The sequence below is a fragment of the Felis catus genome, chromosome C1, assembly GCF_018350175.1.
Source record: "Felis catus isolate Fca126 chromosome C1, F.catus_Fca126_mat1.0, whole genome shotgun sequence".
Classification (NCBI taxonomy): domain Eukaryota; kingdom Metazoa; phylum Chordata; class Mammalia; order Carnivora; family Felidae; genus Felis; species Felis catus.
The window spans coordinates 199,364,413-199,389,058 of record NC_058375.1 but is presented as its reverse complement, the minus strand read 5'-3'; the positions used below and the strand labels follow the sequence as shown (position 1 = coordinate 199,389,058).

The window sequence follows — 24,646 nt, the reverse complement described above, 5'->3', positions numbered from 1 at the left end:
GCTTTCAGAGCCTGAAGCTAATTTCTTTGACTATCTTCAATAGTGGCAAATCTTCATCCTTTAATGGGGGATTTGATTTTTTAGAGATTGCCAAAAGTCAAGACTAGTGAATAAAGTAGTTGGTTAAATTGGATTATACTGTTTGGGGTTTCAAAAATAAGGTGAGCTAAAGTTATGAGCCTAGTTTTCTCATATATAGCTCATAAACCACTGTAGAAGGCAATTACAAAAGGGAATTTTCTAAAGTAGATTTTTAGTTTCCTCTTTTGTAAAATGAGTGGATACCACGAGCTGATTTCTAAATTCCCTTCCAGCTTTATGATCCTGAAATTCACTAACTCATTTATTTAAACACCTTGAAAGATTTGGTGCTATGTTAAAGAAAAATAATACAAATATCAATGTGATCAAAAGCATGTTTATCTTAAAAAACATGTTAAAAGAACATATGTTATCAGCGATCAGTATGATTCATTTTTCTCTCCTATAAAATGAAGGAGGATCTTGGAAAGATGACTCTCCAGCTGTATAATGATATGCTATTGCATTAGCTATTTATTGTTTTATAACAAATTACTCCAAAATTTACTGGGTTAAGACAGCAATTATTATTTCATAATTCCTCTTAGTCAGGAATCTTGGCATTTTTTATTGACGTCCCCTGTTTCAGGATGTCTCACAGGCTACCATAAAGGAATTGTCTGTTTTCCAGTCATCCTAGGATCATCTGGGGAAAGACTGGTCTCCAAGTTGACTCACATGAGTATTGGCACCACTAAAATCTTCATCCTTGCTGGCCATTTGTTGAAGGCTGCTTTTGGTTCCTCTTCACATAAGCTTCTGTATAAGACATTGCAAGAGATGGCAACTTGCTTATCAGAGCGAGCAAGCATCAATAAGAGCCAGACAAAGTACAAGCAAGATAGAAGTCATGGTCTTTATAATGTGATCTTGGAAGTGACATCCATCATTTTTGCTATATCCTATTCTCTGGAAGTGAGGAATTAAGTCCAATATTCAAGGGAAAGGGATTACACAAGGGAAAGAATACCAGAAGGTAGGGTGACAAAAGCTCTTTTACAGTCTGCCACTATGCCACTGTATTCCCTGTGGCCCCTATTGATTCTCATCTCTTCCACATGAAACGTATACTCACAATTTCTCAGGGCCCCTGTAGAACTCAACCTATTGTAGCACCAGATCAATGTCTAGTATCACCTTATCTAAAGCATGTTCAAATGTGGATGAGTCTCCTTGAGTGTAATTGCTTAAGTACAGCTCCGGGAGTATGGTTCCTTATATCTGTGGACTTGTGAAACCGCAAGTTTATGAACCATGATTCTCCTTTCATCATTAACTTCACGGCTACCCTAGCACAGGTGCTCCTGTACCGCAGGTCTGCTGCATATGGACCTACTGGACAGACTTTACCTGATGTGGGTTCCCCTCAAAGCTGGCAGAGCAATATTCCCAACTGTAGAACATATTGATTTAGGAGTCCCCAAAAAGCCACCAAGCACTGTGTTTTTTCTAGTGATGAAAAATGTGAAGACACAATAATTTATGCTTTTTGGAGGGGCTGTCTTAGGATGCCTCAAACCAATGAACCTCTAACAATTTAGCTGATGTTACGGGTCCTTGAACCTCCATAGTGCTTATCTCCGACTCTCTGGAGCACGTGTCTCACCTAGGTTTCCAGTGTACTTATCTTGCCACTTTGCGCTCATCTGGTCCAATTAATATGAGGTCATCAATATAATGACCAAACTGATGTTATATAGATGTATGAACTGTCCAGGTGCCTCCAGACAATATCCAACCATACGAAGGGTATGAAAATTAACCTAATAATGGGCCAAGATCATAAGTGTTTATCCCATATGAATATAAACTGTTTCTGATCCTCCTTTCTGGCTAAGAAAAAAAAAGATAAATTAGCCAAATTAATGACTGCCTGCCATGTACCTGTAGCTATGGTAATCTTCTCTAACAAAGACATCCGTCTTGGAAAAGCAACTGCAATTAGTGCTACTGCCCAGTTGAGTTTGTAGTAGTCTACTATCATCCTCCAGGATCCATCTGGGGCTCTCAGGGGTCCAAAATAGTGAATTAAATTGAGATATGGTGGGACTATGGCCTCTGCACTCTTTAGGTCTTACACTATTCCCACTGGGATGCAATATTGTTCTTTTCACTTACTATATTTCACAGTGTATGTATGGGGTGGGGGGATGATTTTTAGAAATTTCCTCTTGGCCTTCCCAGTAGAATAACTCTTATTCTGCAATCTAATGAACCATTAACAACCAAGTGTCTCCATTCCAATTATATATCCGGGGACCAAGTAAACAATCACTTTGTGAGTCAGTGAACTCAGTGAACCAACTACTATGAACTGGACCTATGCTAGAACCCTATTAATTATCTGGCCTCCATATGCCTTCAGTTTAATGTAGGATTAACGATGATGCTCTATGTCTCTAGTTATCAATGTCAATTCAGACCTGACATCTAACATTTCTCAAACCATTTGTGTATTTCCTTTTCCCCAGAATTTTGTTATACAAGTGAGTGGCTATAATTCCTGTGGAGGAATGACTTGTCATTGTGTTACAGGCTTCCTCCTTCTTCAGTTGATAAGTTTAGGGTCAGAAACTGGCTCATGTATAGAAAATGGATGTGAATTTGTAACTTTTAACTAAGTGGATTGTATTCAGGATCCTGATCATCCATTCTTAATTTATATTAATTTTACAGTTTGAGGGGCATCTGGGTGGCTCAGTTGGTTAAGCATCTGACTCTTGGTTTCAGCTCAGGTTGTGATCTCACAGTTTCATGAACTCAAGCCCTGTGTCAGGCTCTGTGCTGGCAGCATAGAGCCTGCTTGGGATTCTCTATCTCCCTCTCTCTATGCCCTTCTCTCACTCATGCTGTCTCTGTCTCTCTCAAAATAAATAGATAGATAGATAGATAGATAGATAGATAAATAAATAAATAAATAAATAAATAAATAAATAAATAAGGGATGCCTGGGTAGCTCTGTCAGTTAAGTGCCCGACTTTGGCTCAGGTCATGATCTCACAGTTCGTGAGTTTGAGCCCCAAGTCAGGCTCTGTGCTGACAGCTCAGAACCTGGAGCCTCAGATTCTGTGTCTCCCTCCCTCTCTACCCTCCCCCACTCACACTCTGTCATTCTCTCTCTCTCTCTCTCTCTCTCTCTGTCTCTCTCTCTCTCAAAATTAAACTTAAAAAAAATTTTTTAAGGATCTGTTGGTGTCCAGAGGACAATTCTTAAAAAAAAAAAAATTTTTTTTTAATTTTTTGCAGTTTGAGCAACACTCTTGGCTGCTCATCCCCTACTGACTTCAAGCATGTTGTATATATATTAGGAAACTTGCACTGTGGTGGACATACTCCAGTGAATCATGCCCTTGAGTAATTCCCTCCCCTTGAGTGCAGGTAGAACCAGTGACTTGCTTCTGATCAAGTGAATATGGCAAAGGGGTGGATGTCACTCCCTTGATTTAGTTACACTTTATGGTCAAAGTAATGGGATGTTACTCCCATGATTATGCTACCTTTTACGGTCCTGTCTTAGCAGACTGAAAAAAAAGAGACATTCTTCTTCTGCTGGTCTTGAAGAAGTAAGCTGCTATGATGTGAACTGCCCATGGAGAGAACCAGTGGTGTCCTCTAAGAGCTGAGAGCCTCAGTTCTGCAACTATAAGGAATTTGGAGCAAATAAAAAGTATAAAAATGATACTAGTTCATGTACAGACATAGCTAGAAATAAATAGTGACTATAGAGATATGGTTGTAAATGTAGATAGATGATAGATAATTTACTGAATTACAAGGAAAGGCATTACTTATTTTGGTGTGGACCATAAATCCCTTCTCAGTAAATATTGTCGAAGCATGCGTAGACCTAAAATCCATCTGTAGTGGTTTGGGTGAATTGTATAAACTAGAGGCTACAGAGGGATATCTGATTTATAGGCCTAAACTTAAAATTCTGACAGTACCAAGTTCTGGCAAGAATGTGGAGCAAGTAGTTCTCTAAGATATTGCTGAGGGGGCAAAACTTAACATGATCACCTTGGGAAAGCTTTCATCAGTATTCACTGAGGTTGAACATAGCTATACTTCTGACCCACAAGTTCACTGCTAGGTATATACCTGACAGACATGTATACATAGATGCACCAAAATACATGGGCATGAATGTTTATAGCAGTGTTATTCTTAATTGCAAAAAAAAAAAAAATGGGAATACTTATAACTTACAATGAATAAATGAATTACATATTTCTAAAAGAGATGATCATATTGCAATAAAAAAACAAACTACTGCTTCACCAACAATATAGATAGAGTGATGAGTGAAAGAAACCAGACAAAGAGCATATGCTGTACAATTTTGTCTATAGAAAACTAAAATTCAAGCTAATTTATGACAGAATAGTGACTGTCTTTAGGAGGGGTAATGGCCAAGAGGGAAAGAGGAAGTCTTCAGAGATGCTAAGAATGTTTATAACTTGATCTAGTCGATTACCTGAGAATATTTACTTTGCTTAAAAGTTTCATTGACCTGTATATATATATATATATATAAATATATATATATATATATATATACACACACATATTCAATGCACTTTATATATTGTAAAGTACATTTTTTCAATGGAAAAAAAAAATCTTATTCCCCTCATTAACAAATAGTAGTTCATGGGGCTCCTGGGTGGCTCAGTTGGTTAAGCGTCCGACTTCAGCTCAGGTCACGATCTCACGGTCCGTGAGTTCAAGCCCCGCGTCGGGCTCTGGGCTGATGGCTCAGAGCCTGGAGCCTGCTTCCGATTCTGTGTCTCCCTCTCTCTCTGCCCCTCCCCCGTTCATGCTCTGTCTCTCTCGGTCTCAAAAATAAACATTAAAAAAAAATTTTTTTTTAAATAAAAAAAAATAAAAAAAAAAACAAATAGTAGTTCAGAGAAGAAATTAAAGTGTCCTTTGCACATTTAAAAAAATGTTCAATTTTACTATTAGTAACAGAGATGTAAAATATAGCCATATGCTGTGATACTACTTACCTGTTAGATGGGCAAAACTCCAAAAGTTTGATATATTCTGGTGTTTAGGCTGTGGGGAAACCGGCCCTTTTGCATGTTGCCAAAGACAATGCAAAATGGTATAGCCCCTATGAAGGTTAACACGGTGATCTCTAGAAAAATTACATAGGCATTTATCCTTTGACTCAGCAGTCCTACTTTTAAGAACCTATTTCAAATATATACTGACAAAATATGAAATTACTTTTTATGCTGAATAGTCCTTGTTTGCCCCTCCAGGTTTATTCTCCACCCTTCTCACCCTCTTCTGTGCCCTGTGAGACCAAACCTCCTGAACTGTGTCAATGCCCAGCAAACATTTTTGTAAAGGGGCAGAGAGCATATATTTTAGGATCGGAGGCCATATAGCCTCTGTTGCAACTACCAAACTCTTCTCTTATCGCATGAAAGCATCTACCAAAAATATGTAAACGAATGAACAAGTTTGCAACTAATCTTTATTTACAAAAACAGGCCAGGGGCTAGATTTGGCCTGCAGGCCACGGTTTACTGATACCTGGATTACATTACTAGACTCTTCTGACTTCAAGTTAGATTTGGCACGTAGGAGGGGTCAGCAAGAGATTGGAAGGCAGGAGAGAAGTAGCTTCAGGGTGTTAGTTCTCACCTCCAGTCCTGGGAGCCAGCAGGACTCCAGGACCTCCCGTCCCCGCAGAGCCTAAGACCTGGCTCCTATCACACAGCACACCCCTAGAGCTCCAGCTGCCATTTCAACCAACTACAGTCCTTGTCATCGTGAGCTTGAGCTGCTATAACAATACCATACTGAGCGGCTAAAACAACAGCCATTTGTTTCTCATAATTTTGGAGGCTCCGAAGTCCGAGCTGCCGCACGATCCAATAATTCCCAACACATTTTGGTTTCCCCAAATCAGTGACTGCAGCTTGCGCTGTAAGGCCTGGCCCAGAGAGAAGAGTGATGAGAGCTCTTTCAGGATGCCAGGGTTCTCCTCACACATTTATTTCTCACAGAAGTGAAGGGTATATCCTCCAGCCCCTCCCAGCACGGGTGAGTAGGTCTTAAATGACAAACCGCTTTAATATTCTAATCTCCTTAAGCTTTTGAATTCTTCCCTCCCCATGAAATCAAAGCAGGTACAGCTTTTCTCATTCACTCAGTATGGGGCACCTGGTGGTGCAGGTTTCAACCAACTAACCAAATTCCCGGGAAGACACATCTTAGCAGAACTGACCCAAGAAGAAATAGTGAGTGTAAATAACATATCCGTTAAAGAAATCTGAATTCATAACTACAGTCTTTTCCATAAAGAAACTCCAGGCCATGATGACTTCACTAGTGAATTCCTTCTAACATTTAAGGGAGAAATAAGACTAATCTCACATGAATTCTTTCAGAAAATACAGGAGGTAGGAACACTTCTAATTCTACGTGATTGGACACATATACAACCATATAAAACTCATTTTATATAACCAATATTACAGATACCAAAATAATAATAATAATAATAATAATAATAATAATAATTACTATCATTATTATTGTAACTTACACCTCCTAATTCAATTTTAATTTTCAATTAAGGTGGAATTAAAGAATTCTAGGTATACAGTCTTTAACTCAATTCATTTTGGCAATCACTGAGCATTTTATATGTACAAAGCATTATGCTAGATACTGGAATAATTCAAAGTGTCTAGGGGTGCCTGGGTGGCGCAGTCGGTTAGGCGTCTGACTTCAGCCAGGTCACGATCTCGCGGTCCGTGAGTTCGAGCCCCGCATCAGGCCCTGGGCTGATGGCTCAGAGCCTGGAGCCTGTTTCCGATTCTGTGTCTCCCTCTCTCTCTGCCCCTCCCCCGTTCATGCTCTGTCTCTCTCTGTCCCAAAAATAAATAAACGTTGAAAAAAAAAATTAAAAAAAAAAAGTGTCTGTAAGACCTCTCTCTCTCTCTCTCTCTCTCTCTCTCTCTCTCTCTCTGTCCCTCCCTCCCTCCCTTTCTCTCTCTCTCTCTCTCTCTCTCTCTCTCTCTCTCTCCCTCCATCTCCCTCTCTCTCTCTCTGTTGCTCACTTGCTCACTCACACATGCCCTTCCTGTTTTTATTAACAAAATTCTCTATACTAGCTGTGAAGATGAAAGCATTCACTCACTTTAAAATAAAGCGTTATTGTCCATCTGCTTCATTATTTGATTTTGTAACTGCAAGATAAAATGGACGAGTTGACATTCTGTTCAAGTTTTGAAGGAGGCATTAAAATGGCCCATACAATTTTAAAATATAAGAACCGCACGGTTCACTTTCTCAGTATAGTTTTGTGACAAGGGCTTGGTCAACATAGCCAGTAACCACATTTTTTAACAATCTGTATTATGGATTTACTTAAGTCTAATAGTGTAAGATTTAACAACCATGTCGTTTTGCTTTTGGATAAATTCCACTCCTGCAATCAAATCTAGAACTGAAGGACAGAAAAAAGTACTCTTCTCTTTTGTGAACTCTTCTGAGAAGTAGCTGATAATCTGCAGAATGATGCCATTTGCTCAGAATTATTTACTCTACAGCGGTTCCCCTTATCCACGGTTTTACTTTCCATGGTTTCAGTTATCCACAGTCAACTGCAGTCCACATGCGGAAGATCCTCCTTCTGACTTACAGTCAGAAGGTCACAGTAGACTAATGCTAAGTCACAATGCCTACATCATTCACCTCACTTCATCTTATCACGTAGGCATTTTATCACCTCACGTCATCGCGAGAAGGGTGAGTGCAGTATAATGAGACATTCTAAAAAAGAGACCACTTTGAGAAAACTTTTATTACAGTGTATTGTTATAATTGTTCTATTTTATTATTAGCTATTGTTAATCTCTTACTGTGCCTCATTTATAAATTAAACTTCATCACAGGTGTGTATAGGGAAAAAAGCCCCAGTATATACAGGGTTCAAGACTATCTGCAGTCTCAGGCATCCACAGATGTGTGCAGGCTACTGTACACAAAATCTATCTATACTCACTCAACTGCTTCCATGCATGTTTCTTAGTTACAGTTACTATCCCTATAAATTAAAGCCATAAAAATTAATGTCATGGCTGATAATTGGCTGAATGAATAATTATTTTAATAAATCATATCAGATGTATAAACTCTAGAAAAACCAATGGAAATGTGGAATTAATACAGAAATAGCACTTTTAGTAGGTAATTAAAACTTGCCCCCCAATTTTTTTTTTTTTTGCTATTTTAAAATTCTGTCTTAATTAATAAGGTGGCCCTAGAGCCATGATCTGAAGCAGAAAGCACAGTGTTGGTGACAAATGAAAATTGGCACACACTGTAAGCTGCTGAAGGACATTAACAGAGAAATGGATTCCAGAAGTTACTTTCCAGGTCATGACTTGCCCTTTAACCCTCTGACTGCCCTATAGTAGCTTTTCTTCTCTCTGCTGATAACAAAATCTGGGAATTAAGCTCTTGTAAGGGAGAAATAATTCCTCTTGCATCTCTAGAAAAGGCTGTCCTGCATCTGCCATTTCAAAGCCTATGTGGTTCACCGCATTCTGGCCTCAGGCCCCTACCATTATTCTATCCCCTTGTTCTGTTCTATCCAAGACTCCTGGCACTTTATCTCCCAACACTGTAAGCCTTTGGTCTCAACTACAGTCTAGAAAAGCGGCAATCTTAGTGTGTCATTAGTGCTGTTGACCAAATATTTTCATTTTTCCCTCCCAGGTATGTTATAGTATTGTTCTTTCTCATCCCCCTTGAAGTTATTTGTGGCTTTGGACCTGCTTTGGACAACAAAGTGTGAGTGGAAAGTAAGCAGGTGATGTATATGACTCTGGACATAAGCTTTAAAAGCCAGTGTGCAATTCATCACACTCTCTGTTCACTTTGAGTAACTCACAGTGTTCCAGGTAGTGGTTTCTTGTCCCAGCTTAGCTGCTCCTGGAGTCAGGACAATGGGGAGCAGAGCCCACAGCCAACTTGCCATGGACATTTAATGTGAACCAGAAATAAACTTAGTGGTTTCAAGTCACTAAGATTTTCAGGGTGTTTTGTCTTCTTGTCTGTTTTGGTTTTTTTTTTTTTTTTTTTTTTTGCCTCAGAATAACCCAGCGCATTCAGATTGATAGGTGTATTGATAGTCCTTACTACATTTCCCACTTACATTCTCTAACCTACCTATTGCAATGACGTCACTGCCTCTGTCCTGGAACCTATGCCTTATATTTTAAAAGAGGGTTGCTGTTGTTTTTCTATCTGTATGTATGCATTCTAGTTTTCTCTTTCTCCAGGTCGGTGGTTTGATGCAATATTAGTTATGATTATTTATCTTTCCTTGATCAGATTAATGTAGATCCAATGGATTACTTCTCTATTCAAAAAGAGTGGAAATGAAGTTCTCAGGTGAGCACAAAGTTTGTTTCAAGTGCCATACCTTCAGCCACCACTTGGAATCCATTATATCTCTAATATTTGGGTGTCTGTATCCATCAGCACTGCACGTTACAACCTTGATAGAACATGATATATTAAGAGTATACTTTTCAGCTCATAAAGGTGATGTGAGGCTTGTCTGGGAGTTCAGTTTTGGCCTCACCTAAAATGGCACTGTCGACATTTTGTGTTCTGGAAATGAACCCGTTGATAGGCAACAAATGCCATAGTGTGCCACATTTGTCTTCGATTTTTTTTTCTCTTATGACAGATGATAGTATGTTTGTGAAAGCTTCAAAATAGAAATTAAGTTATCTGTGACCTTTCTTGGGTCTATTTATGGCAATTATATCTCAACTTCCACAAGAAAAGTGATATAAAACAGAGTTCCCAATCTCATCAAGATCCTCTAATGTGCCTTAAAGCAATAACATGTGACTTATATTCTTGCTTTGGAAGTTTAAATGTAAATTATATATCATTATCCCAAAGATTATCTTTTGAATCTGACAGATATTACCTTTATAAAATCTTACATGGCTTACATAAGTTTTAATAAAAATAGTAAACTTTCTCTGATAGAAGCTAGTATATAATTAGGTTAATCTATTTGAAATTGCCAGCATTTGACAATTTTTGACCTATAAGAATGGCAATTTCATACGATTCAGCCTAATAACTTTATATATATTATGTTACTGCATTTTCCTTTATACACATGATGAAAATGTACAAGAAATTGGTCATTTTCTCCTTCAAACTCTGCGCCTATTTCTATATTCCTCATCTTGATGAGTGCACCATTGACTACCCAGTTGTCCAAGTAAACCTGGAAGTTATGATTAAGTCATCCATCTTCCTCTCCTTTTATACCCAAATGATAATGAACTCTCTCTCTTTCCTTAAAACATCCAAAATGTCTATGCAGCCTCCATCACCACCGCTGCTGCCTTGCTTCAATTTGTAATCTGTTATAGGTAGGGCTCCCCAGGAAGCTGTCTGAGATAGACGTGACATGCAAACGATAGATTCGGGAGTAGTCTTGACATTGCAACTCCTCTAAGGGAAGAGAAGAAAGAAGAACTAAGCAGAAAGAAAAGTTGGGCTGTGAGGCCCCCTCAAGAAAACCTCCAGCAGACCCATAAGGAGTTTAAAACTGACATGGCCATTTGGAGTTACATTAAATTGGGAGAAAAGCATGAGGCCTTCATACGTCTGCACAAGTCTTTGAACATGGCCTGGGCAAAGAGTGTAGCCTTGGGAGAGGCCACTCTTCAGCTTGTATAATTTCTAAGATGTCTGGAATCTAAGGGCTGTCTGCTGGCAGCATTCCCAGACAGGAGAATACATTTTTTCAGTTCTAAAGGGAGATTTGGGTATATCACAGCATCCACTAAAGTCCATCCTTTTCAGTGCTCAGATCTGTTTCTTCACATAAGGTCTAGGATTCCATGGAGGCTATTCTCCTGAAGGAACATATAAGAGGAGGATTAGTAGAACAAAACATAACCTTCACCTCTGCAGTTGTTCTCCAGTCCACAACTGACACTCAATGCCTCTCTTCTCTATTATGTGTACCTTCAGCTGCACTTCTGTTGGCCTCCATGTCTTTCCTGCTGGTATAACACAAACTCTCCTTGCCAGGGGTGTGAGACTGTGGTAACCATGCTTTTCTTTGGACCCAAATGCTGCACTTGCCCTTTCAACATCAAAACAGGGGAAGGAGGTACCAAGAGATGCTCAAGTGGATAACTGGGTGCCAAATATATTATTCCCTGCCTGTAAGGTAAAAACAGCCCTACATTCTCATTATTATGGCCGGTTACTCCTGCCAAGAGAGTGACTCCTTTTTGTGCCTAATGGTTCCTTGGTACAAGGAGCCTAAAGGCAACAGCTGTAGCTTCTAGACCAATAGGAGTCTTGCATATTTTCACTGTAGAGTTCTCCTTTTAGGAGCCAGGATCTCTGAACTCATAAAACTGAGAATTGTGGAAATAGAAGTTCCTCCCCAAGCAGATAGCTGGTAGCAATGGTAAGTAGGGCACTTCTGCTTCTACCTAATGGGTCCCAAACCTACAGGTAAATAGCACCCTATAAAGGTCATCAATCAAAGCAAAATTTCTCAACCTTAGTACTATTGACATTTGGGGCTGGATAATTCTTTGTTGTAGGGGCTGTCCTGTGTAATGTCCACATGTAACATGTATAGCAGTATCCCTGGCCTCTATCCACAAACGCTAACAGCAACCCCCTAGTGGTGACAACCAAAAGTATTTCTAGACTTTGCCAAATGTCTAGAGGAGCAAAATTGCCCCAGGTTGTGAAGCACTAAATAAAGTATATACTGGGGGTATATATTGGAGGATGATGTTCCATCATTTCAAGATATTGCCTCTGAGCTGGCATTCTAGCTGTGTTGTTAGCTTTCTGGGTGGTACAGGATACGATGTGCCCAGTGGGTCCATTGGTCATGTACTTAATTCCATACTCTCTTTGTCATCAAATGGATCCCTTAGTCTTATAAAATGTATGTAGGATGCCACATGAATGGAACAAACATTATGCAAACCCTTAGATAATGGCCCTGGCTATTTATTAGATGCTCATTTTACATAAAGATAAATCCATTTTCAATGATCCCATTTTTGTTTCAACAAATATCAAAAGAAAACCCAAAAAAGATAAATATCAAGATACTAATCCTGATCATCTCTGGATAGTGTGGTTATGTGATTTTTATATTTGGCTTAAATTTCATTTTCAAATTTGTAAGTAACAACCAGAAAACATTACTATGAAAATCAAGACCAATCACAGCATCAACCCACCTTCCTGTCCAGAATTATTTTAGATAACTGAAAATATGTCTTTAAGAGTATTTCCATCATATGCTAGAAAACAAGGATGCCATCTGTGGAGCAGAGAGTCCCCAGTAATAGAAAACAGATGGAATCATACGGACGAGAATAAGATTGGAAGAAAATGTGCACATGAGGAAGTGACTGGAGGAATAAGAGGAAGTCCAGAGATGTTTCAAGCTCAAAGTGAACAAATGCAAAAAGCTTACAAGGCATTGAAATATCATCAGGATATTCATTAATTATTTAGAATAGCAGTGGAAAGTATGGATATGGTAACACTTTGATAACTGCTTTCTAAACCCAGTGAACATCTGCCTTTAAGGTCTCTTGGCATGAGAGCTAGGTTTGGAGAGAGAATCAGAGTAGACTCCGGGTTCTCTACAGACCTCCATAAGAACAACAGGACTAGAGAGAAGGCAAGACAATCTGACTCCTCCCTCAACGAAACTGCACCATGAATATGATTTTCTAAAGCATTTCTATAGAAATGCTCCTATACAAGGCACACAGATAGGGTGCTAGAATTGGAGAAGGAGGCCAATGCCCTGGTAACTTAGGATCTCTGAAAGGAAGGAGGACACAAATGCCCTGAGTCCAGACCATCCCCACGTACCCTGTCTGACTTCATGCCCTATCCCCTCCTATAATCACCAGGGGCAAGATGCTGTAAACAGAACCTAGAGTCACCAAGACAGAAATAAGAATTTTTAATACATTCATATAAAGAAAAAACAAAATCCCCGAACACTTACGGAAAAACTACAAAATAGAGGTATCAAACTCAACAGGAAACCCACATCAAAGGAAACAGTTAATGGAGAAAACAAGACTAAGCAACTACGTGAGGAATGACTAGACATTACAGAAACGAAGACTGTAAGGGGCTCCTGGGTGGCTCAGTCGGTTGAGCGTCTGACTTTGGCCCAGGTCATGATCTCACGGCTAGTGAGTTGGAGCCCTCTGTTGGGCTCTGTGCTGACAGCTCAGAGCCTGGAGCCTGCTTCAGATTCTGTGTCTCTCTCTCTCTGCCCCTCCCCTGCTCGTGCTGTCTCTCTCTCTCTCAAAATAAATAAACATTAAATGTTTAAAAAAATTTTAAAAAAGAAAAAAAGAAATGAAGACGTGAGCCCTGCAATACAGTATCCAGGCAAGCTGGAAGTAATGGAAGGCTGACTTAGGGACAGGGCCAACTGAGCTCAGAAGGTTCTCCGAGAATGCAGCTCAGGAGAAGAAAGAGGCAGAAAGTCCAACAGAAAAGTTGATACTACAGAATACATTCAACTGTTCCCATAGCATTCCTAAAAGAGAGAGCAGAGGAAATGAAGGGAGGAAATTGAAGGAGAGGGGAGAGGGAGGGAGAAGAGAGAAGGAAGAAAGAAAAGTAAGTAGGGGGAGGGAGGGAGTCCAGGAGAAGATAATTTACCAGAGCCGAAAGGCCCACCCCTGCCTGAGCTCTGATGTAAAGAGACCCACACACAGACACATTGCAGACACACCGTACAAATAGTTCAGAGCCCAAAGGATAAAGAGCAAGTGTCTAAAGACTGTCAGAAAGGAAAACAAAACAAAACAAAAACAAACAAAAAATAAAAACCATGTAACTATGAAGGGATGAAAATCAAATTAGTGTCAGACTCAGGGCTCCCATATTTTTTCTGTCCCAGAGGGAACAATTTCCGCTCTGCTCCTGAAGGGCCAGTCATAGAAGACAGAAGAATAGATGGTCCTTCTGGCAGCAGTGCCCTGGCCACACTTGTCACTGCTAATGATATAAGCTAGAAAATGGTGGGGCAAGCATTTCAAAGTCCTGAGAGAAAATTAGCTCAATTCGAAAATTCTACATCCAGTTCATTTAGTGGGAGAGCAAAATAAAGATTTTTTTTTTCCCAAACATACGAGGCTCACAATGGCCACTGTCTATAACTCCTTTTAGAAAGAATTTCTAGAGATAAACTCCAATAAGAAAAAATCCAATCAACAGAAGTAAACAGACATCTGATTTGTTGATGTACAATATTTAACTAAGGCTAATCCGACCAGGGGAAATGGTGAAAAAGGACTGAAGTGTATAACTGCAAGCAAACTATTGTTGTCTTGTTCAGGGGGAGGTTTCATGGTTATGAAATGCATTTAGTTTCAAGTAATAGAGAAATCCAACTCACAGAGAGAGATATTTTTCTCATAACAATTCTGGAGAAAAGCTTCTAGATATTGGTCTAGAAGTTTGATGATAGGTCAGGATGGTTGCCTCTACAATTGTCTCAGCCTTTCTCTCAAGCTTAGCATCTCATGGTTGCAAAGATGCCTGCTGTGGCTCCTGATGGTATAGCCACATTGATGGTAGCCACAAAAGGGTGGATGACAAGTCATTTCTGTCCCTCTTATTAAGAAAGTCAGAGATGGTTTCTAGTATATTTTATTGGCCTCGAATCATATCATGTGGCCACTTCCAGCTGGAAGGGAACCTGGAAAAAGAATATTTAGCTTTTACCACCCTATATGGAAGAAGGCAAGGGAGAAGGGGTTTGGTAATGACAGTGGATCATCCAAGTAGCATGTCTACTACAAACGCTAAAGATGATGACTCACTATAGATGTTGGTAGTGAAGGGATCCAAATATGCCACCCCAAAATAAGCAATCTTAGTTAGCATAAGGATTATTTCGAGTAGAAGGCAATTAAGGATCAACAAATACAGGAAGAGCTTCTGCCTGCTCCTTATCTGCCTGAATGACCGACATAAATTTACCCCCTGACCTGGACCGGGAGAAAAGAGGAACACTCATCAAAAGAGATGGAGAACCAGCACCAAGAAAATCTACATAGAAGAAGCTTCCCAAAATAGCCCTTATCTTCCACTAGTTCTCCCATATATTGCCTGGTCACTTCCCCACAAGCCCCAGAAGCCAAAACCCTCCTTCCTTTGTTAAGAAAAGTATATAACTCCCAAGTCTAACTACTTTGCATTTCATTTCTTTTCTGTGGACACTCACACATGTAAAAATATTAATACATTTATTTCTTTTCTCCAACTAATCTTTGGTCAGTAAAATTCAAGTCCCCCGGTATTGAGTCTAAATGTGTAGAGAAAAGATTTTCCTGACGATAGAAAACACATGTTTACAAATCAAGGAGAACTGCAAATATAAACACTTGGGGAAAAAACCTTATTAGCAATAGCATGCCAAATACATACCTACTAATACCCAGAGAGGGGACTAAGTATATATATATTTTTTACTCACCTCACTCTAAAGATCAGTGCTTTTTTTTTTTTTTTTTTCAAAAAAGATTAGTGCTCTTGACATCAGATTTGGAAACTACTTTAAATTCCATTTGGAAAAATGGACCTGCCTGATAGAAAAGCCCAAGTATAGCACAATATGTCCAGTCTGCTCCAAGGAGGTGTTCTGATTCAGGGATATAAGGCATTAAGATGGGAAGGCTGTCTGAAAATAAAAGATTGTTTGGGGGTTTCTTTGTCCTGTGATTGTTCACCCTCGTGATTGTGAATGGAATTCAAATCTTCTTAAGCAAGCAGAGGGGTTGCTGAATCACCTTGAATATTACCTTGCAAATGGACAGCAACGACTAGGAGGGCCAAGAGGTTAAAAATTCTGCCAAAATTTCTAATGATACAAATTTTACTCTGAACCTAAAATCTTGGATCATAATGAATTGTAAGTGAAAAAAATTACTTGCTGCAACATGATAATCCAGAAGCAAAAAATAAGATCTATTTACGATATTAATATTTTTCATGAAACATCCCCCTCTTTTTTTTTTTTTCTTTTTACACATAATATAAGGACCCTTTTAGGGGCACCTGGGTGTCTCAGTTGGTTAAGTGTTTCAAGTCATGATCTTATGGTTCAGTTCATGAGTTTGAGGTCATCAGATTCCCTGCTGACAGTGTAGAGCTTTTTGAGATTCCCTCTCTCCCTCTCTCTCTACCCCTCCCCCTCACCTGCGCGCGATCTCTCTCTCTCTCTCTCTCTCTCAAAATAAATAAGTAAACTTAAAGAAAAAAAAGATAAAGGCCCTTTTAATTTTGCTTATACGGTGTTATCATTTGAGTTTACCATTTCTGTAGCATGAAACAAACATAACCTTTACTAGAAGCATATTTAAATGATGTCAAATCTAATAAAATTAATGGCCCAATTCTTTGCGAGTGTTCCAATATATTTTCTTTCTTAAACCGAAATTATGAGTAAAAATACCATTTCTTTTAAAATGATTTCATATAATAAAAACATGAAGTCTAGATTAAATTGATCTTTTTACTACTGTTCATTCTGCTATATTCCCTTTATGAAATTGATATTTCATGTTCAATTGTTTAATTTCAACTGAAATTGGAAGACCAAAGCATCTTAGGCTATATAATAATAAAATTACCTTACCCTGGTACAGTTTCATATTTTTCAAAGCTCTTTCCCATTATTGAATCTTGTCCCACAACAAATCTAGTTATTATTATTTCCCTTTTGATATATAAGGAAAATGAAGCACCAAAAGTTTAAGTGACTTGTTTTTAGTTACCTCATTTAATTAGTGGCAAAGCTAAGGCTGGCACTGAGTGTTTTTGTGTCTGTCATAGAATTCTTGGCTTCTCTATTTCATGAGTCCTGATATTTTCAAAGAACTGAGCTGGGAACATTCCCCCTTCAGCTGAACTCTAAGCTCTTCAATGCAGAGTTCAAGGAGATTGTCAGTTCTTGGCACACCCTTCCAAATTCCACAAGAGAATGTGGAAACTATAATGAGATTGGCAATCTAGTCTTGGGGGAATGATGAAGCTTCACGTTTATACCTGTTCAACTGGGAAGCAGATGAATACAGCATCAGGTGAATGGGTCAAGCTTAAGTCCAAGAAACAACCCCATGAAGTAGCAGGCTAGAAATTGATGGTTAACCCAGTGTCCATGGATGTTTTGTAGAAAAGGGGGGTGCATCTCAAGGAAGATCAGAGGCCTAAGGTAGAGAATAACAGGCTAAATCAGGGGATTTTCTGTCCTTCAGCAGCTGAACTAGGACTATGCAGCAGGGGTCTATCAAGTGAAAGCTACATATTACTAGAAAATATAAGCATGTTCTTTAAAGGTTTTAAAAATTTTTAAGTAATCTCCTCACCCAACCTGGGGCTTGAACTCACAACCCTGAGATCAAGAGTCCCATGTTCCACTGACTGAGCGGGCCAGGCACCCCTAGGAAATAGAGTATTTTTAAGGCACCCAGTGCTAAGGACTGGTGGCGGGGAAGAGATTTGGGGATGAAACATAAATTTCAAGGCCTGGCATTCAGAACTACTCAAGGTTTCAAGGCCACGAATGTCTCCAGCGACCTCAAACAAGTACCTGAGAATATGGATAGTCAGGAAGACAGGGATTTGCCAGGGCTGGCATATCCGTTCTGACCACATAGTTACAGGGGAGACAAGGTCTCAGCCCAGGTACCAGGACTGGAGAAACTGTGCCAGAATGGATTCAAACAAGATGCTCTGGGACAAAGTCAGAGAGACAATCCAGATTGCTGTGAGGAGTTTCAGGAACAATTTACAGTAAGAGTTTTCCGAGGAAGCTCAGATGGCTAAGAGATGAAAGCAAGCTAGATAAGAAATTTGCCAAAACGTTACTATCGGTAAAGATAATTTAGAATGAGGAAGAAAGGGAGAGATTTGGCTGCTTTCAGTTTACAAGTAAATCAAAAAGGGAGTTTGCGCAAGGACGGTCCACTTCAAACTCCGGAAACTAAAGTGACTTCTTATCATTCAGTGGCCCCAGCTCCAGGCAAGTTCCCCACAAGAAGAATTCCCAAAGACGGGAAAACCCAGTGCCCCCCAGAGGATGCAGAGAAAAAGCTTAAGGCCTTGGTTAAATTCTACCCACTAATGTCCAGGTGGTGCAGGCTACCTATTCATGAACCGAACAGAAAACAAAAGAGTGCCAGGACTCTGCAGAGAGAGAAACAACCAGCTTTATTTCTATTGTGGAAAGGACAGGTATCTCAAAATAGAGTATATCAATGAGGCAAACTCTATCCTGGTCTTCCAGAAACTGAGACCAAGAAATAAGGCAGGAAGTCCCTCTAGTTTCCTAGGAATTCGTAAGTATTCCTGCTGGCTGGGCTTACCTACTTTCCCAGTTCCTTCTCCCCTTCCTGGGGGCAGGGAGCCTGAGAGGAGGGGTGATCCAGCCCAGTGTAGCCCTCACGGACAATATCGTGGGGTAAAGGAAACAAGCACAGAGTCAGGCATCCAGATTTGGGGTAACTGAGAACCAGAATGGGCTTTACGCCTGTTCTCCCAGGCACCTGTGTTATGCCCAGAATTCGTGATCCCCAAAGACCACTAGGGAGTCGAGTCCGATGCAAAAGCAAAGAGCCTTTATTCGAGCTAGCTCGAGCTCAATCCCCTACCTGCACCGACTCAGCGGTGAGATACCAGGGAAAGAGAGCGAGTTTCAAAAGGACAAAGGTTTTATTGGGGCCTGGGGGCAGTTGGTGAGGTAATGGCTATGACCTCAGCCGATTGGCTGGGGAGGGGTCCTGGGGAAGGGTCCGGCAGATGAGGGAGGGTTTACTGGAGGGGAGGAGGTGTGGTCGAGGTGAAGGACACAGAACAAGATGGAGTCGGCTGGCGTAGGCCCGCCCTTTCACCTGTATGTCCCTGGGCTCCTGTGAGGAACCAGTAAAACCATACTGATTCTCCACTTCTTCTCCACTTCTGCAAGAACTACAGAATCTCCAGATTGCAAGGGGGGCTGGGGTAGAGGAGATGCCCTCCGGGAAGAGGTGAAAATGTTTTCTGTATCTACAACCTCAGCCATCCTAGCACGGAGTGGCTGAACCCCGAGGCTTGAGAAGCCCATAGACATCTTGTATTTTTCTTCCATTCATTCCACTTACAGGGACAGATTTAATATAAATGTCAGGATAGAAATATTTTCTTAGGGGAATATATAGTACCTGGAATATATGCTCTTTTCTTTGCAGCTTGCAAGAGAATTCCTTTGTAGGAAAAGACAGATTTGTTAAACAGATGCCAGAAGCAAGGCCCCCAAAAGCTTCCTGTTTGTCCCAAGATTCTCAAAGAGGGAAGTAATTTACATAATATGAAGGGAGGTGAGGGGCAGACATAGGTCCTGGGAGCAGCAAGTTTCCAGAAGGAAGACAAACACATTCAGTGGCCCAACCTAACAAGTTTGGGGAAAATATTGCTAAATCCTTGGCTAAGTAACATACGGGGTAAAATTCCTCCACCTCTGCTGTGAAATTACACATAAATCTTACATTTCTTGCTAATGCCTTCATGGGGGTTTGGTTTTGTTTTTTTTGTGGGAGAAGCTCAGAGGAACTCGTCTGTTGGGCACTTGAGTTAGCACAGGAAAAATAAAATGTTTCAGAAATACAGCCGTTGATCCCTGTCATGAAATGCTTGTAAAATTCCTTGTAGTTTAAAAACGTTCTCATAAAATCATTATTGTCTGTAAACAGGGCAGTATCATACTTTCCATTTTGCAGGAGGAACTGGGAATCACAGAGAAAGCAACTTGGCCAAGTGAAAACTGCAACTTTTATTCTTTTTTTTTTTTTTTTCTTATTTAGGGTATTTGCTGAATTTTTTAATGACTTTATTTTTTAGAGTTGTTACAGGTTCATAGCAAAACTCAGTGGAAGGTACAGAGATTTCCCATATACGCCTTAATCGGGTTTTTGGGGTGATGGTGAGGTTTGGAGCCAATGGCCAAGAAAGAATTCTTGAAGATGTCTTTGATGCAAAAATATGATTTCATTAAAGCATGGGGACGAACCCAATGGCAGAAAGACCTGCACTGGGGTAGTGTTAGAGTGACTGCTTATATACTGTGGGCAGGGGAGGAGGAGCAAAATTAACAAAGTTTCTAAAGGGATTTCTGTATGCTAAAGAGGATTTGTAGATTACTGGAAGCCTAGCTTTATCAAGCTAAGATTGTTTTTCCCTCTAGGAAGCACTATCATTAAAATAGTAGGGAGTTCCTGGAGATTAGGCTATCAATGTGGTATTTGTAAACTGATGGAGACTCTCAGTTTAACTGTTTTCTGTCCTTTTCTTTGTTCTTGGGCAGCCGGGAGTGCCTGAGGAATATCACACATATCTCACCTTGGTTGTGGGTGGGGTGGGGTTGTGCTAGCTTGTGCTTGGCTCTCAGCTTGCCTTATGGTCCCTCATATGCACATCCTCTCCCATTATAAACAGCTCTTGCCAGAATGGTACATTTATCACAATATAGTCTAGGTGCAGGAGTGCAAGAGCACCTCACTCCCAGGGTCCCAAAGAGACCAGATTTGGCCACTAGCAGCTGACAGAATCCAAAGGCAGAGAAACCAGTGGTGGTGAAACAAGAAAGGAATGTATTTCAACAAAAGCAACACTGGGAAGACAGTGGATGTCGCAAAGACAGTCTCTAAAATGCCCCAAATTCCTTCAGATTTATATAAGGAAAATGGGGGGCAAAGGTGGGTGGGTATGTGCAGATGGGCGGTGAAGGTCAAATCATTGTCTTGGAGGCAATCATGGGTGGGGTCTTGCTGGCTCAGGGCAGTCCTTTTTACTCCAGTTCCCACCAGAGGATGCTTTGCCCCTAGGGTGTTTTGCCTGAGTTAAGAGATAAGCTGGAAGGAAGAATTTAATCAATTGGAGTCTATTAGACTAAGGTCAAAATGGTGGTAGTTGAAGTTCTCTTTCAATAATTGATGAACCTACATTGAAAATCATAATCACCTAAAATCCACAGTTCACATTAGAGTACTCTCTTGGCATTGCACATTCTGTGAGTTTGGACAAATGTATAATGACATGCATCCATCACTATAATATCATACTGAGTATTTTCGCTGCCCTACAAATCTTCGGTGTCCTCCTGTTCATATCCACCAACCCTACTCTCCAGCAACTACTGATCTTTTGACTGTCTCCATAGTTTTGATGTGAAATGTTGGGGTCTGGGAGCAAACAGCCAAGAAAGAATTCTTCAGTGTAATAAGGGTGGTTTTATTAAAGCACGGGAACAGGACTGTCGGCAGAAATAGCTGCACTGGGTTTGTGAGGAGTGGCTGATTGTATAGTTCAAGTTAGGAGGGGGTTAGGGATAGAGTAAGTCTCTAAGGAATTTAGAAGCAAGGACCTTGAGGACCTAGCTGCTGTAAGGATCAGGTCATTTACTACTACCTAGTAAACCCTCAGTCATGAGACCCTTCAGATGTGTATCAGTGGGCCATATGCTTGGAGGATGATTGCTGACAGTGTATCTTGTGGAGGGCAGGGTAGAGATAAACGAAGTTTCCAAAGAGATTTTTTATATGTTAAAGACTTAGAGGATCCTGGAGGTCCTTTTGCCTCCAGCAAAGCATTCACATTCACAGTTGAGGTCCTGGAGGAAGGTCACTCTGCCTGGTCTCAAGTACTCGTCAATAGGCTATAAATTGTAAGGAAGTTTTATTTTTTCTGTATTTCTTTTGCCTTTGTTCTCCACGTCAGTTTTGTCTTTTCCACAATGTCATATAATTTGACTCATATTGTATGTAGCCTTTTCAGATTGGCTTCTTTTCCGTAGTAATAAATATTTAAGATTCCTCCACGTCTTTCTGTGGTCTTGGACTATGATTCTCGTCAATGAATTTTTGGTTACAAGGAGTCAAAACGTATTCATACTTGACAAACAAAAGGTGTCAGTAGTGTACTGGGAAATGGTAACAATTAGCTCTCTAACGGAGAAAAAAAACTGGGATTTGTTTCCATGGTGTAAATACTTCTTACCTTTGGCTGATTTCAAATTACCAGTGGTGATGTCACTGGCTGCAGAGTTGGGAAAAGATGTACACAGCCTGCAAGTGCAGGGAAGCACGGCTCTGGCATCCCACTGGGTGTTTTGAAGTAAGGACACAATAGGCAGCCTCAGGGATATCCAAGGACAAGAAACAAATAATAGCTGGGACTTCTTTCAAGATATTTGATGAGGACTCTTGTACCCTTTTTGTGCTTTGCTTTGGACAGATTCGCTGATCTTAATCATGCCGCTGGGAAGTTTATCTTGCTAACGTATGACTTTCAGAGTCCAAAAAGGTGTGTGTGTGGGGGGGTGGGGAACCAAGAAGTGGAGAGCTGAGTCATTTACTATGGTATCTTTCTCTTTATAGAGACTGAGTAGGGGCAAGTTGCTGCTGTTAATGGAGTACAGAGGTGGAAAATATCAATGCTCTCCTGCATAACCCAGTGGTGTGCCATGAAGGACAGCCATCTAGTGAAACACAGGTCAGGATCATGCAGCAAGAGGAACTAAAGTTCAGAGCAGACTATTTCTCTTTTCTAAGTTCTGCAACTTTTATCACAGCCATGGTGACAATTCTGTAGTAAAATCCTTTTGGAATCTCCTAAGCCATGGTGGTTGGAAAAGCCAAATAAATTTCTGAAACTACCCCTGCATTCAGCTGACGCAGTCAGGGACCTTGGGAACTCAGCCCCTGTGCACGAGACACTCTCTGCTGGCTCTTAACACTTTTCTTGCAGAGTGGAGGACAGACCAAGGAGCAAGCCAAGGCTGGCTCAAATTAGTCTGAGACATAATGGCCACAAAAGTTAACCTTTAACCACCTTTCCTCCTAATTATAATGCTAAAAATCACACCCAGAGGTGGAGACTTAATATACAAATGAAGCATAGGATGTACAAAGAAGCCTGCTCTGTCAACTGCACCTACATGCCCAATTTCCTGTATTTCCCAACATCTCCCTGCTTAGAGTCCTGCCCACCTTGGGTCCTTTAAAACTTCCCCTGGATGCTGTTCTGGGAGCCAGTCTCACACCTTTGTCGTGGCTGTATTTTCCTTCAGCTGCAGGTGTTGCCCGAATGAAGCCTTGCCTGCACCTTTACATCTTGAGTCTAGCCTTGTTTCAACCATTGTGGGTCCAAGGACCTGAGTTCAGTAACAAAAGACCAATTTAAAGCCATCTATAGCCCAGTTAGAATAGTTGAAATTTGTGCCATCCTCAAAAGTCTTAAAAGATGGACCCCATTATATTCTCATTTAATTCACTGGTATGGCTCCTACAAAAATCAGGTTGATCGCAGCAAATGATAGTGAACTACCACAAAATTGACCAAGTGGTAACTTTATTCACAGCTGCTGTGTTGCATGTGGTGTTGCTATGAGAACAAATCTGACCTGGAAAATGATTTTTTTTTTTAAATCATTATCAGAAAAGAGGATCAAAAACACTCTGCAAGCACTTGGATGGAGAGCAGTGCACATTCTGAGTCTTGCCCTAGGTCTTTGTTAATCCTCCTGCTCGCTATGACAATAGATTCTAAAGGGACACTGCACAGAACATCATGTTGGTCCACTGGCAAATGACATCATATTAATCAAACTAGTGAGCATGAAGTGGCAAATGCTCTGGATGTTCTGGTAAGTCATATGTGAATTGGAAATTAGATAAACCTTAGAAAAATTCATGGTACATCGGTGATATTTTTACGGTCCAATGTTTTGAGGAATGCCAGGACATTCCTTCAGTGGTAAAGGACAAGAAAGCATTGTCCAATAACAAAGAAAAAGGCACAACACTTAGGCTTCTTTGAATTTAGGAGATATCCTATCAGTTTGGTTAACTAGCACAGATTCCTTGCTCCCTGGTGGAAAAATTCAGAAACACTTTCCACTTGGTGTCTCCAAGGATCCCAAGCAGGATTGATCCCCATCGTCCACAAGAGTAAATCTTTTATTGGCTTTTCTCCTTTCCCTTCTCTCTGCAACATGCCCTACAATTCTTCCTAGCATCACCTTCTAAAAAAATTACACCCAATAGTAGGATCTGCTATTGAAGGGACCCGAACCAAGACAAGAGTAGAAAAAAGGAAAGTAGTTACAAAGCCATTGCAATAATCCAGACAGAAGATGATGATGGTTCAGAATGGTAGCAGTATAAGTAATTGGATATGATCAGGAGTGGTTGAATTCTGGATGTATTTTGAAGTTTGATGAATACAGTTGGATGTATCATATGAGGTAAAGAAGGAATCCAGGATGTCTCCAAAAATGTTGCCTGTATTAACTAGAGTAATTGAGTTTCTTTCCAGTGAGACAGAAGAAACTTCAGGAGGAGTAGACTTTCTGGGGAAGATACAGACCTCAATTTTCATCGGCTTAACATTGAGATACCTAGTAAATATTCAAGAGACGCTGTGAAATAAGCAGTTGGATACATGAGTCTAG

The 24,646-nt window shown here is 40.3% G+C and overlaps 2 long non-coding RNA genes across 2 annotated transcripts; one reads left to right on the top strand and one right to left on the bottom strand.

Annotated features, from left to right (window-relative positions):
* Positions 1 to 556: 556 nt before the first annotated feature.
* LOC123379416 lies at positions 557 to 7,720 on the bottom strand. Its single transcript, XR_006583797.1, has 4 exons — positions 7,241 to 7,720; positions 5,091 to 5,221; positions 3,579 to 3,721; positions 557 to 840 (listed from the first exon to the last, which is right to left on the bottom strand). It is a non-coding gene; the product is annotated as an uncharacterized LOC123379416 (long non-coding RNA).
* A 9,346-nt stretch (positions 7,721 to 17,066) lies between these two features.
* LOC123379415 lies at positions 17,067 to 22,849 on the top strand. Its single transcript, XR_006583796.1, has 2 exons — positions 17,067 to 17,243; positions 22,572 to 22,849. It is a non-coding gene; the product is annotated as an uncharacterized LOC123379415 (long non-coding RNA).
* The last annotated feature ends 1,797 nt before the right edge of the window (positions 22,850 to 24,646 follow it).